At 37.4% G+C, this 12,968-nt stretch overlaps 1 long non-coding RNA gene across 9 annotated transcripts in view; it reads left to right on the forward strand.

The window, feature by feature from the left end:
• The window catches only part of LOC125799072 (uncharacterized), a 188,020-nt gene that overhangs the window by 61,787 nt on the left and 113,265 nt on the right, over positions 1–12,968 (forward strand). The gene's annotated exons all lie outside the window — the stretch shown is intronic.

Below are 12,968 nucleotides of genomic sequence, written 5' to 3' on the forward strand. Positions count from 1 at the left end.
CGGTGACAATGGCGGGGCTAACACGGGAACAGACCAGGTAATGGAGGAGGATAATTGTGAGTCGAATGAGAAGGAAAAGACGGTTGAAATTGGCTCAGACGCAATATTGGCTGCAATCGCAAGCTTAAAGTCTGATTTCTCCTCCAAATTAGACGGTATTCTGTCAGCAATAGAGAATGTGAAAAGAGATGTTAATGAATGTGCCGAGCGGGTCGGTGAGGCGGAGGTCCGGGTATCTGCTGCAGAGGATAATATCACCAGTCTGATAGCCAGGGCTCAGGCTCTTGAAGATAAAGTTATCTTGAAGAAGTTATACTAAAGACTGGTGAAGGAGAACATGCCAAGATGCATGAAAACTGTGATTAAAAACCAGGGTTATTCCACCAAAAATTGATTTCTGAACCACATTTTAAGGTCTGATCAATATGAAGTCTGAAAGCTCTGCAAATAAATGCTCTAAATGACAATATTTTTATTTGGAATTTGAGGAAAATGTTGTCTGTAGTTTGTAGAATAAAACAACAATGTTCATATTACTGAAACGCAGAAATACTGCTACTGCACTACGTAACTCAATGAAAATGTGTAAGCTTTGGCGACATTTTGAGTAAAATCTTCTAATATTACTGTGCCACACCATTCAGATGCAGCCTGCCTATAAATGCATGTGTGCAGCTGTCCATGAGGGGGAGCTTATAGCAAATATTTATATTTACAGCACTGGAGTAATAGTAAATTGCCCTTCCCTACTGTTTATAAATGGTTTAATGTACGAGTTTACGTTTTGAAACAATGGTATTTGTGTGTTCAGAGTTCCTGATGGCCACCACATCATCCATGCTTATGGCTTCACGAAATGGAGAAGGTATGGTATTTTACAAATGGCGTTGCACTAACAACCATTAAAACCATATATTTTTAAATATTGTAGGAGAAGCGTATAAACACAATTCACTTCACTAAGAATAGATCAAACTAATCTTTTATAATGGTTTGTATTGACAATACAATACAATACAAGCCTGAGAAATGGCTACCACATCCAAGGAAGGCAGCAGGCGCGCAAATTACCCATTACCGACACGGTGAGGTAGTGACGAAAAATAACGATGCAGGTCTCTTTCGAGGCCCTGTAATCGGAATGATCCTAAACACATGGGTGAGGACCCATTGGAGGGCAAGTCTGGTGCCAGCAGCCGCGGTAATTCCAGCTCCAATAGCGTATATTAAATTTGCTGCAGTTAAAAAGCTTGTAGTTGGACTTCGGGAGTGGGCTGGCGGCGTTATTCCCATGACCCGCCGGGCAGCGTGTGGGGAAACCAGAGTCTTTGGGTTCCGGGGGGAGTATGGTTGCAAAACTGAAACTTAAAGGAATTGACGGAAGGGCACCACCAGGAGTGGAGCCTGCGGCTTAATTTGACTCAACACGGGGAACCTCACCCGGCCCGGACACGGAAAGGATTGACAGACTGATGGCTTTTTCTCGATTCTGTGGGTGGTGGTGCATGGCCGTTGTTAGTTGGTGGAGTGATTTGTCTGGTTAATTCCGATAACAAGACTATAATGCAAAGTTGTAAATCAGTACATATTTTAACTGGAAATAAGAAATGAGTAACATAATGTAATGCATGAAAATTTTTAATATTTTGCATTTAATTTTTTTATAGATTTGGAACGTGAAGACCACGAGTGCACGATCATATTTTAATTTTGTCATCCTCCTTCCATCCAACCAAGATCATTTTTTTAGTCATTTTATTAGTTTTTAGTTTTTAATCTTTTCTGTTCTCAAATAAATATTTGCAATTCATGCATTTTACCCATTGTTGAAGTATGTTGTGTAAATGTCTTGATAATGCAGATTGTGAGAAGTTTCAGCTCTGGTAAGAGAGAAGGGCTGCACACTTTCCCCCAGAGGAGAGGGTATCTACTTCAGCACAGTCACTGGCAAACTGGAGAGAACCTTGACAATAAGATCCCTTTTGCTCTTCATATCTGGTGCTTGACTGGTAAAAGCCCTCAATCCGGCCTGCACTTTTTGGTCTGGTTAATTTGGATTCTGGTTAATTTTTATGCCTGGTGCAGTGTGTGTGAAATACAGTAATCACAACAACCACACCAAGACCTTTGAGACAAAATGGTCTTGTTCTGGTCCCAAATGAACTCTGTAGCAGTTTGTTTGTTATGAAAAAGCCCTGCTGAACACTATGGCAAAGTTAATCATGCTGATCTTGCTGGTTGAACATCTTTATCCTTCTTGATAATGCTGGTCAGCCACCTTGGTCATTCTTGTTTATGCTCCACCAACTTAGGTTTTTTGTAAATTGTGCATAATATGCTAAACCTATGTTTGAGAACTCATTGACAATCATGACATGTTTGGTGTGAAACAGCTCAGCATAAGAACATAAGCCTCAATAATTATTTAATAAATTTTTAAATTTGTAAACAATATGGCCACAATATGCAAATTAGACCTGTAACTTTTGAATGCTTAACCTGACATCCATGCCACTTCAGACCTTTGATCATAACATGATTCTCAGATACCCTGTCAGTTCATGTAGACACACACCAGAGGGGGCGGAGCCAATATTAGATTACTGTTTCTCCTGAACTATATACAAGCTATCAAGCTCAACCTTGGCAATTATCATATATGGCCCATGTAATAATGGTACACCAAAGGAAAATTTGATATGTAACATTTTGTAGTCAGTACTTTTCAGTATTTTTTTTTATTAAGAACCTGGAGTAGTTTCACCAAATGACCACTAGAGTGCAGCAAGACACCACATTAAACCTGCTTAAATACCCCTAAATTATTGGATATTGCCATATATTACAGCTAATAAGCTGTCCTTATGTCAGCAGCATGGAGCATCCAAAAGAGGGCGCCATTTTTAAAAAATATAATAATTATATAATTTCACTACTTTTTACTAACTTACTGAAGCACAAAATTGGTTTGTTAACATCACTGAGCTTTGAACTTCATAGCCAGGTTTATCCAGTCATGAGAAAAGGTATTTAAGGTGGCCGATTGCAAGTTGTTCTCCTATTTGAATCTCCTCTGTGTGGCATCATGGACTCATCAAAACAACTCTCAAATGATCTAAAAACAAAGATTGTTCAACATAGTTGTTCAGGGGAAGGATACGAAAAGTTGTCTCAGAGATTTAACCTGTCAGTTTCCATTGCATGTTTTTACTACTTTTTAAGCATCAAGAGCTCATACCTCAGGACGTTTAATACCCTCCTCCCAGTGCCCCCGTATGTTTTCAACAATATTATTCTAAATAAATACAATTTCACTAAACATACTTGCTGAAATATATCCATGTATATAATGAAATGAATATTCATTAAAAAAAATTATGTTATGCATGTTGTATATGTCGCAGCCACTGAACGATGCATCCTTGGGGGGCTAACAATGAAAAAAAAACAGTTGAACTGATTGCATTATAAAGTCTCATGTATTGAATTAAACAAAAACAGCAATTTGCTTTTAAAATGTAAATCCATGTATACTGTCACTTTGCTTTTTACTGTGAAAAGGGACTGTAGTGTAGTGACTGCTTTTCAATTTGGTACTAATTCCTCTCCATATGTAAGTATAACTTGCTGGTATACAGTTAAAGAATGTAGCTCAATATTACTACTTAACACTGAAATGGTTTTTAGACTATCAAAAGATCCTACTTTTTTAATGTTGGTAGCATTATCTAAGAGGGTAACATAGGGTATCAAAAATATCCTGTAGTTTTAATGCTGTGTCAGCATTTTTTAAAAGCCCTCAAATACCAAACCCTCTGGGTACCTTCAGAGCACAGAGATCAAAGAGCCGGGCTATATGCTTGGAATGGATCTCATGGGTCCATTTCCAAAGAGTAAGAAGGGCAACGTCTACCTGTTTGTGATTGTGGACTACTTTACCAAGTGGATTGAACTGTACCCTTTACGTGACAGCAGAGGGCATCGTCTCTGCAGAATCCTGAGAGAAGAGATCTTCACCAGGTGGGGTGTGCCAAAATATGTCTTATCTGATCGGGGTCCTCAATTTCTTAGCCAACTGATGTCAGACCTGTGTAAAATCTGGGGAGTAACCCAGAAACTTACAACTAGTTACCATCCTCAGACCAATCTTACAGAACGGGTCAACAAAGTTTTGAAGACAATGATGGCCTCATATGTGAAGGAAAACCACCAAGACTGGGATAGGTGGCTGTGTGAATTCAGGTTCGCCATTAACAATGCCAGACATGAAACCACAAAGAACACTCCTGATGAGCTGGCACTAGGTAGAACCCTGAAGGGTCCTTTGGAGAGATTTATTTACCATCAGGCTGTGATGCCAAACCATCCCTCATATTCCCTTGTTGAGAGACAACACCAGCTCAACGAGAAGGTGAGATGCTCAGCTCATGCGGCACACCTCAGACAAGCCAGGTATTATAATACCCGAAGGAAAGATGTGCACTTTCAAGAGGGAGATTTGGTCTGGGTGCGTGCCCATCATATCTCTAAAGCTTCTGAAAATTTCTCTGCTAAATTAGCTCCTAAGTGGATGGGGCCTGTCAAAGTGGAGAAGAAGCTTGGTCCAGTGAATTATGCAGTCATGGGATTGCGTCCTGGGGATCAACAGGACGTTGTAAATGTGGCAAATTTGAAGCGATACTTTGGTGCTATTCCCCGGTAGCCTCCAGCTGGGGGGGGGGGGGGGGGGGGGGGGATTATGTAATGCCACTACATAAGGGGACCTGTGGTAAGACCTATTTGTGATTAATACTATCATTTATTTCAGATTTATTTCAGGTCGATATTCTCCTTCAGGATCTTTTGGTAGACAGCAGAATTCATAGTTCCATTTATCACAGCAAGTCCCCAGAGCATCACACTACCGCCACCATATTTTTCTGTTGCTATAATGTTCTTTTTCTGGAATGCAGTGTTTCTTTTACGCCACATGTACTTGGACACACACCTTTGTCTCATCGGTCCACAGAACGTTTTCCCAAAAGTCTTGGGGATAATCAAGATGTGTTCTGGAAAAATTGAGACGAGCTTTAATGTTTTTTTTTGCTCAGCAGTGGTTTTTCGTCCATTTTTGCTCAGTCTCTTTCTGATGGCGGAGGCATGAACACTGACCTTAACTGAGGCAAGTGAGGGCTGCAGTTCTTGTTGGATGTTGTTGTGGGGTCTTTTGTGACCTCTTGGATGAGTTGTCGCTGCACTCTTGCGGTAATTTTGGGCGTCTGGCCACTCTTGGGAAGGTTCTCCACTGATCCATGTCTTTGCCATTTGTGGACAATGGCTCTGACTGTGGTTCGCTGGATTCCTAAAGCTTTGGAAATGGCTCTATAACCCATTCCAGACTGATAGATCTCAATTACCTTCTTTCTCAATTGTTCCTGAATTTCTTTGGATCTCGGCATGATGTGTAGCTTTTAAGGATCTTTTGGTGGACTTTACTTTGTCAGGCAGGTCCTATGTAAGTGATGTCTTGATTGAGAACAGGCGTGGCAATTTTTAGGCCTGGGTGTGGCTAGAGACAGTGTACTCATGTGTCAGAAACCACAGTGACGGTATGTTTTAACAAGGGGGCAATCACTTTTTCACACAGGGCCATGTAGGTTTGGATTTTTTTTCTTCCTTAATAATAAAAACCTTCATTTGAAAATATCATTTTGTGTTTACCTGTGTTGTCTTTGACTAACAGTTAAATTGGTTTGATGTTCCGAAACATTTAAGTGCGACAAACATGCAAAAAATCAGGAAATCAGGAAGCGGGCAGACACTTTTTCACACCACTGTAAGTGGAAAGTGTCAAAATAAACAAATTGTAAAGATACATAAATAACTCCTACATAAAATTCATTAATTTATACACTTATTAAAGTGCCATTCAATATGTCTGTCTTTGTTAAAAAGCATAAAACAAAGTATTTCAGCATGAAAGCAGGTATTTCTAATGTATAACAGCGTCCTGAATCATTACTCCATCTCTGCTGTTTGTAACAAACAAAACCGTGTAAATCGGGTAAAAATTGGTAGAGTTGTGATTATTATGGGTGTATTAATCACCTTCCTCAGTGTAAATTAATGCACTGGGAGCGCAGAGTTGCCTCCGCCAATATGGCAGCCATGCTGACACGCCAGGAGGCAGGTTATGCAGCGTCTACGTATAAGATGTTGATGCACACACACACACATCATCACCTAGTCATGTAATGTGTAGTTATTTATATCGATTACTTTACTTCTTAGCCTTCCACATGTTAATAATGCAACTAATACTATTTTTTTTGCATATTATTAGGACCAGTACAAATGACTGGCAAACTCATCCCTGATCTTGGTTTCTTTGTTAGGGTATAACATGAACCAGCAGAGGATGACTCGCCTCCGTACAACACTGTGTGACTTCTTTCTTGACCTATAAATCAGCAAATGAGGTGAAACCCAGCATCTTTGAAAATATAATCTATATAATCTAGTCAGAAATACATAAAACTGTAGTAAATAAAACTTAGTACTTTATTTTTTTGTATTGCCATTGTCATTACTTGTATATTGTTTTAATTATGCCTCGTAACTTTCTTTTAACATTGTTCTGCATCTGCTGAAAAGCTTTAGGGAGATGAAGATTTCATTTTTCAGCACGATCTGGCACCTGCTCACAGTGCCAAAACCACTGGTAAATGGTTTACTGACCATGGTATTACTGTGCTCAATTGGCCTGTGTTACTGTCCCAATACTTAATAGGCCATGGTCTAGGGGTGTAGAGCGGAACCAGTAACATTATTAAGATATGGATCGCTTAAGGTGGAACTTGAAACTGGTATCTAAGGAGTGAATTGACTGGAGAGCAGGCAGCTTAAAGCAGAACAAGTAATTTAGATTTATTTAGGCTTTTCTTTACTTTACATTTATGCAGCAACAAACAGGGGAAACATCAGAGACAGACATGATTTGGATTAACCTCACCTCAGAAAGAGAAGATGAACGGTACCAAAGAAAAGAACAGAACAAAACAAAATCACACTAAGCTCTTTTAAGACACTAGCCTAACTACCCAAAAGAAAAGGAATAAACAAACAAAAACCTGTCTAGCTACACTAGTCTTATAATACAAAAATACATATGTTGGTACCCGCCCTTTTAATCTAATGTGTTTATACAATGAATTACCTACGTGGTGGAATGTAGGTGCGCGCACAGTCTAACCTGTTCTCAATCTGAGGGGGAGAAAGACATAAAATTCAGGACTGAACAAAAACAGAGCTTGTGAATAAAGCACTACTTCAGTAACACAGAGAAGCAAGATCTCGACTAGTTTCTGACAAAAGCAGTAAGAAAAGTGCGTAACGGCCACAATAAAACAGAGTGAAACCACAATAAAAACGGAGTGTGCAAACGGGCCTCCATAATGCCTCAGCAGTGCCACAGGCTGATTGCCTCCATGCCACACCACATTGAAGCAGCCATGAAGCAACATATAGATAAACATTACAATACATATTCTCTGTGTTGCCTGAGTTACATGAATTTAATACACATAAACAGCCCACAAATACAGCTACAAACCACAAAAATATATAATATACCCAGCAATCAATGCTTAATTTTCCTACAAGTACAGGCATTCAACAAATATCACTCATTTATATGACGACAGTACGCCAGAGCAGCCAAAACATTAAGTACACACAAAAACTCACCAGTCAGGCAGCCTATTATTGTAAATGAGTTTCACATTGAAGGACAGCCTTTAAAATGTTTTTTTAATATGATGTGACTCAATAAAATTAAATGAGTTAATTATTTCATCTGTGAATACTAAAACAATGTTAAGCCTCCTAGCGATGTTATTTAAAGTTTCTACCAAACTGGTGACCCCATTTCTAATATGGAGTAGATCAGCGTAATAGAGTTTCCAGCTTGTCCTTAACTGATACATTTAGTTGAGTTGTATATTTTAAATGTCATAAACAATTTTAATAAACCAATTATTCTTATTATTATCATATAATAATAATAATAATAATACTACTAATAATAATAATAATTATTAGTAGTAGTAGTAGTAGTAGTAGTAGTGTTGTTATACAATGTAGCAAAAATATGAATGTGAAAATATAATAAAATAGTAAATAAAATAAAAAATATATAAAATTATCAGCCTTTCACAGACAAGCACTGTTATAATGATTACTGATTTACAAACCTAATTTTTCACCTCATGAGCTGTTACTCTGCAACAATAAATATATTATCTATCACAGAAAATCTCATGAATATGTAGTTTAACAAAATATATAACCTTTCTCTGCTGCCGGGAGAGTGCTCTTCCCTATTCTTGATTTATTAAAAGGCATTTTACACAGCAGACAAAAAGTTCCCCATTTATGATTATATATAATCCATTGCTCTAAAGTAACAGCTCATGAGGTGAGAAATTATTATTATTACTATGATAAAGCGTGTTAGCAAATTATTATTTTATTAAGAAATACACTTAAAACCATTACTGTGTAACAGTAATTTTCAGCTTGTCCTTAACTGATACATTCAGGTGTAAGAAGAAGAAGAAGAAGAAGAAGAAGAAGAAGAAGAATTGTATTATTATTATTATTATTATTATTATTATTATTATTATTATGTTATACTTGAGAAACACCAGTGGTAGAGTCTTGTTTATTTTTAAGCTGTTTATTTTTAAATGTCATAATGTTAACGGATTTAGAAATGGAGAGCATACAAATGGTATCAGACGTGTTAGGAAGAGCAGCAAGTGTCGGCAATGCAATTGCCGACAGACTAATAAGTACTGCCAAAAGAATCCGATTTATAGTTTTCATTTTTGGAATAGTAAAAAAGGGAATCGATCTCTTTCTCAGGTACGTGCAGCAATGTAGGTAGGTGGTGCTAATGAGCTTAATAAAACTATGGCTATGACCAAAATGGCTTAATACTCCCTCATAAGTGTTGCGCTATTTAGGGAGACACTATGTAGTTCACTAACTAGTGGTAAAACAGGAGTGAATTCGGACACTAACTCATCATTATCATGCGCCAGCACTGATCGCATAAACACACACAGATGAGAGAGGGGTTTAGCCGCGTTTAAAACTCCATAAAGCAACTGAGCTCTGAATTAAAGATAGTGAAGCTCTGAGCTGATCATGAAGTAATTTATATGCCTGTTATATTTGCGCTGATCAAAATATTAATATTATTGAACTACATGAAGAAAAACTGAAATTAACAGCGTACACCGGCTCGCAGTGTTGCCAGATTGGGTGGTTTCATGCCAAATGTCGAGTTGTGTCTGAAATTGTCTGTAGGAAACGCTGCAAGGTTATGTTTATGTACTGTATTTACTTTTTTGGTTCGTGTGTCCTGTGATACAAGGCAAAAAACACATAATACAAGCATGCAGATAAACTAATTTAAAGATATTTTTTTTGTAATCAGTGATTCGTCACATATTGAAGGTATTTTAGTTAAGGTCATGTTGGAATAAACCCTGTAATATTGTTAATATGACGAACATCAGCTGTTTGGGTGGTTTTCTCAGGATTTTGGCGGATTTAAAACACGTTTTTTACCCAGTGAATTGGTTTTATCTGAATTACACTAACAATCTGGCAACCATGATGGCTCACTGTCCGCTCCGTTTCTGCGTCTGTCTGTTGCTTAGTAGCGATTTTTTCAAATTATAAAATAGTAAAGATCTAAATAATAAAGGCAGTTGTTTATTCATAGCCAATAATATTATAAATACATACACACTACACGTATTTTATTATATTGACATTTAAGAAATATAAATAATCATTAATTGTTGAATAATATATTTATTGACATCCATGAGCTTTTTAATCACGGAGGACTTTTTTTTCTGGCATTCGGCAGAGAAATTGAGCTGTGTTGAGTGAGGTCTCCCTGCCTTACGATGTAGACTTTTATATAATATAATATAATATAATGTGATAGTACATTCAGGCGTAATAATAATAATAATGAGAAGAAGAAGAATTGTATTATTATTATTATTATTGTTATACTTGAGAAACACCAGTGGTAGAGTCTTGTTTATTTTTAAGCTGTTTATTTTTAAATGTCATAATGTTAACGGATTTTAGAAATGGAGAGCCTACAAGTTTTCTCAGACGCGTTAGGAAGAGCAACAAGTTTCGGAAATGAAATTGCAGACAGACTGATAACTACAGCAAAAACAATTAGATTTGTTGTCTTCGTTGCTGGAATTGTAAAAAAGGGAATCGATCTCCTTCTTGTGATTATCAGGTACGTGCAGCAATTTAGTTAGGAGGTGCTAATGAGCTTAATAAAACTATGGCTATGACCAAAATGTCTATTAAAGGGCGCAGTACTTCACGTGAAAGGCTAGAGAGCTGACGCAGAAGATGGAGCAGCAGATCAGAGAAAGGCTTGGTGTGGTGGAGGATATAATTCTGTGGCTTGAGTGGAACAGGATTAGTCAGGAGAGGAACCAGCGGGAGAGAAATGAGAGGTTTGAGAGGGAACTGACGGAGAGGTTGGAGCGGGAGAACTGGGAGAAGTTGGAGCGGGAGCTGAGTGAGTGGATGGAGCGGGAGCTAAAGAAGACAATAGATCGGGAGCTGAGGGAGCTTGTGCAGGGACCTAATTGTTAATTGTTAATATTCTAATTGTTAATCTTCTTTATTAATTGTTCTAAAGATTTATAATTGTATTTTCATGATGAAATGTAAAGACACCACACATTGTTCATGTAGTGCCTTATCCAGAACCAACTTTCGGTTCCCCATTTATGTTTTATATATATATATATATATATAATCCATTGCTCTAAAGTAACAGCTCATGAGGTGAGAAATTATTATTATTACTATGATAAAGCGTGTTAGCAAATTATTATTTTATTAAGAAATACACTTACAACCATTACTGTGTAATGCAGTTTCCAGCTTGTCCTTAACTGATACACTAAGTCATAATAATAATAAGAAGAAGAAGAAGTGGAAGAAGAAGAAGAATATTATTATTATGACTGAATGTATCAGTTAAGGACAAGCTGAAAACTGTATTGCACAGTAATGGTTTTAAGTGTATTTCTTTATAAAATAATAATTTGCTAACACGCTTTATCATAATATTTATTATTACTGTAAAATAAATAACTGTTAAATTAAAAAAACTGATACAGTTACTTCAGAAACACCAGTGAAAGAGTCTTGTTTATTTTTAAGCTGTTAATTTTTAAATGCCATAATTTTAACGGATTTTAGTAACGGAGAGTCTACGAATGATATCAGACGCCATCGGAAGAGCAACAAGTTTAGGAAATAAAATTGCGGACAGACTTATAACTACAGCAAAAACAATAAGATTTTTTGTCTTTGTTGCTGGAGTAATAAAAAAGGGAGATGATTTCCTTCTAGGGATTATGAGGTTCATGTAGTGCCTTATCCAGAACCAACTTTCGGTTCCCCATTTATGTTTTAAATATATATATATATATATATATATAAAATCCATTGCTCTAAAGTAACAGCTCATGAGGTGAGAAATTATTATTATTACTATGATAAAGCGTGTTAGCAAATTATTATTTTATTAAGAAATACACTTACAACCATTACTGTGTAATACAGTTTCCAGCTTGTCCTTAACTGATACACTAAGTCATAATAATAATAAGAAGAAGAAGAAGAAGAATATTATTATTATGACTGAATGTATCAGTTAAGGACAAGCTGAAAACTGTATTGCACAGTAATGGTTTTAAGTGTATTTCTTTAAAAAAAAATAATTTGCTAACACGCTTTATCATAATATTTATTATTACAGTAAAATAAATAACTGTTAAATTAAAAAAAACTGATACAGTTACTTCAGAGTCTTGTTTATTTTTAAGCTTTTAATTTTTAAATGCCATAATTTTAACGGATTTTAGTAACGGAGACGCCATCGGAAGAGCAACAAGTTTAGGAAATAAAATTGCGGACAGACTTATAACTACAGCAAAAACAATAAGATTTTTTGTCTTTGTTGCTGGAGTAATAAAAAAGGGAGTTGATTTCCTTCTAGGGATTATGAGGTACGTGCAGCAAAGACACCATCGATCTGGTGTGGAAGCTGGATGGTGCCGAAAATCAACGTATTTGGCAACATCAGAGTCACAACCGCCGCTCAGGGCTTACAGTCCCCTACACCCGCATGTAAACTCAATGGTGAATGTAAAATAAATACGAGAAACCGTTAAAAAAAACGTAAAATAGGGGGGAAGAGAGAGAAAGAGAAAAAAAAAAAATATATATAACTAAGTCAAACAAATAACGAGTTCTGAATACGGCCAAAACCTGGCCACAATTAGCATTGACTCGCTGCATCTAAATCCAAATAAATCCCACCAGTTAAATAAGCATTCCACCTCTATAAAGAAGAAATTTGCATTAAAATGAGTTCAGTCCGTGTTGTGATCAAGGGAAGCAACGAACTTGCGTGCTGATTCTGGATTATCAAACAGCTGCACCTTCCCATCGCGAACACACCGGACCTTGGCTGGGTAGGCGAATCCGCGGTACATGCCTCGCTGAGCCAGGGCTTTCACTTCAGCCTCGAATTCGCGCCGTCTGCGTAGAACTTCAGACGAGAGATCAGTGTAGAAGCGCAGGGTTGGCCCATTGTGAGATATTGAGCGTTTCTTCAACGCAGCTCGTAGGATGACCTCTTTGGTAGTGAACCGAAGAAAGCGGACCAGCACGCTCCGAGGTGTGCTTCTGGACCGGGATGCCAAAGCTGGAGATCTATGAGCCCGTTCAATTTCAATGGGTGGGGCGCCCATGGGAAGATCCATCCAGGAGGGAATCTGGAGTTGAAGAAACTCTGCCAGAGGGACGTTTCCCTCTGCATTTTCCGGTAAGCCGACGATTTTAAGGTTTTTCCTTCTTCCACG

Source organism: Astyanax mexicanus, chromosome 2, assembly GCF_023375975.1.
Source record: "Astyanax mexicanus isolate ESR-SI-001 chromosome 2, AstMex3_surface, whole genome shotgun sequence".
Classification (NCBI taxonomy): domain Eukaryota; kingdom Metazoa; phylum Chordata; class Actinopteri; order Characiformes; family Acestrorhamphidae; genus Astyanax; species Astyanax mexicanus.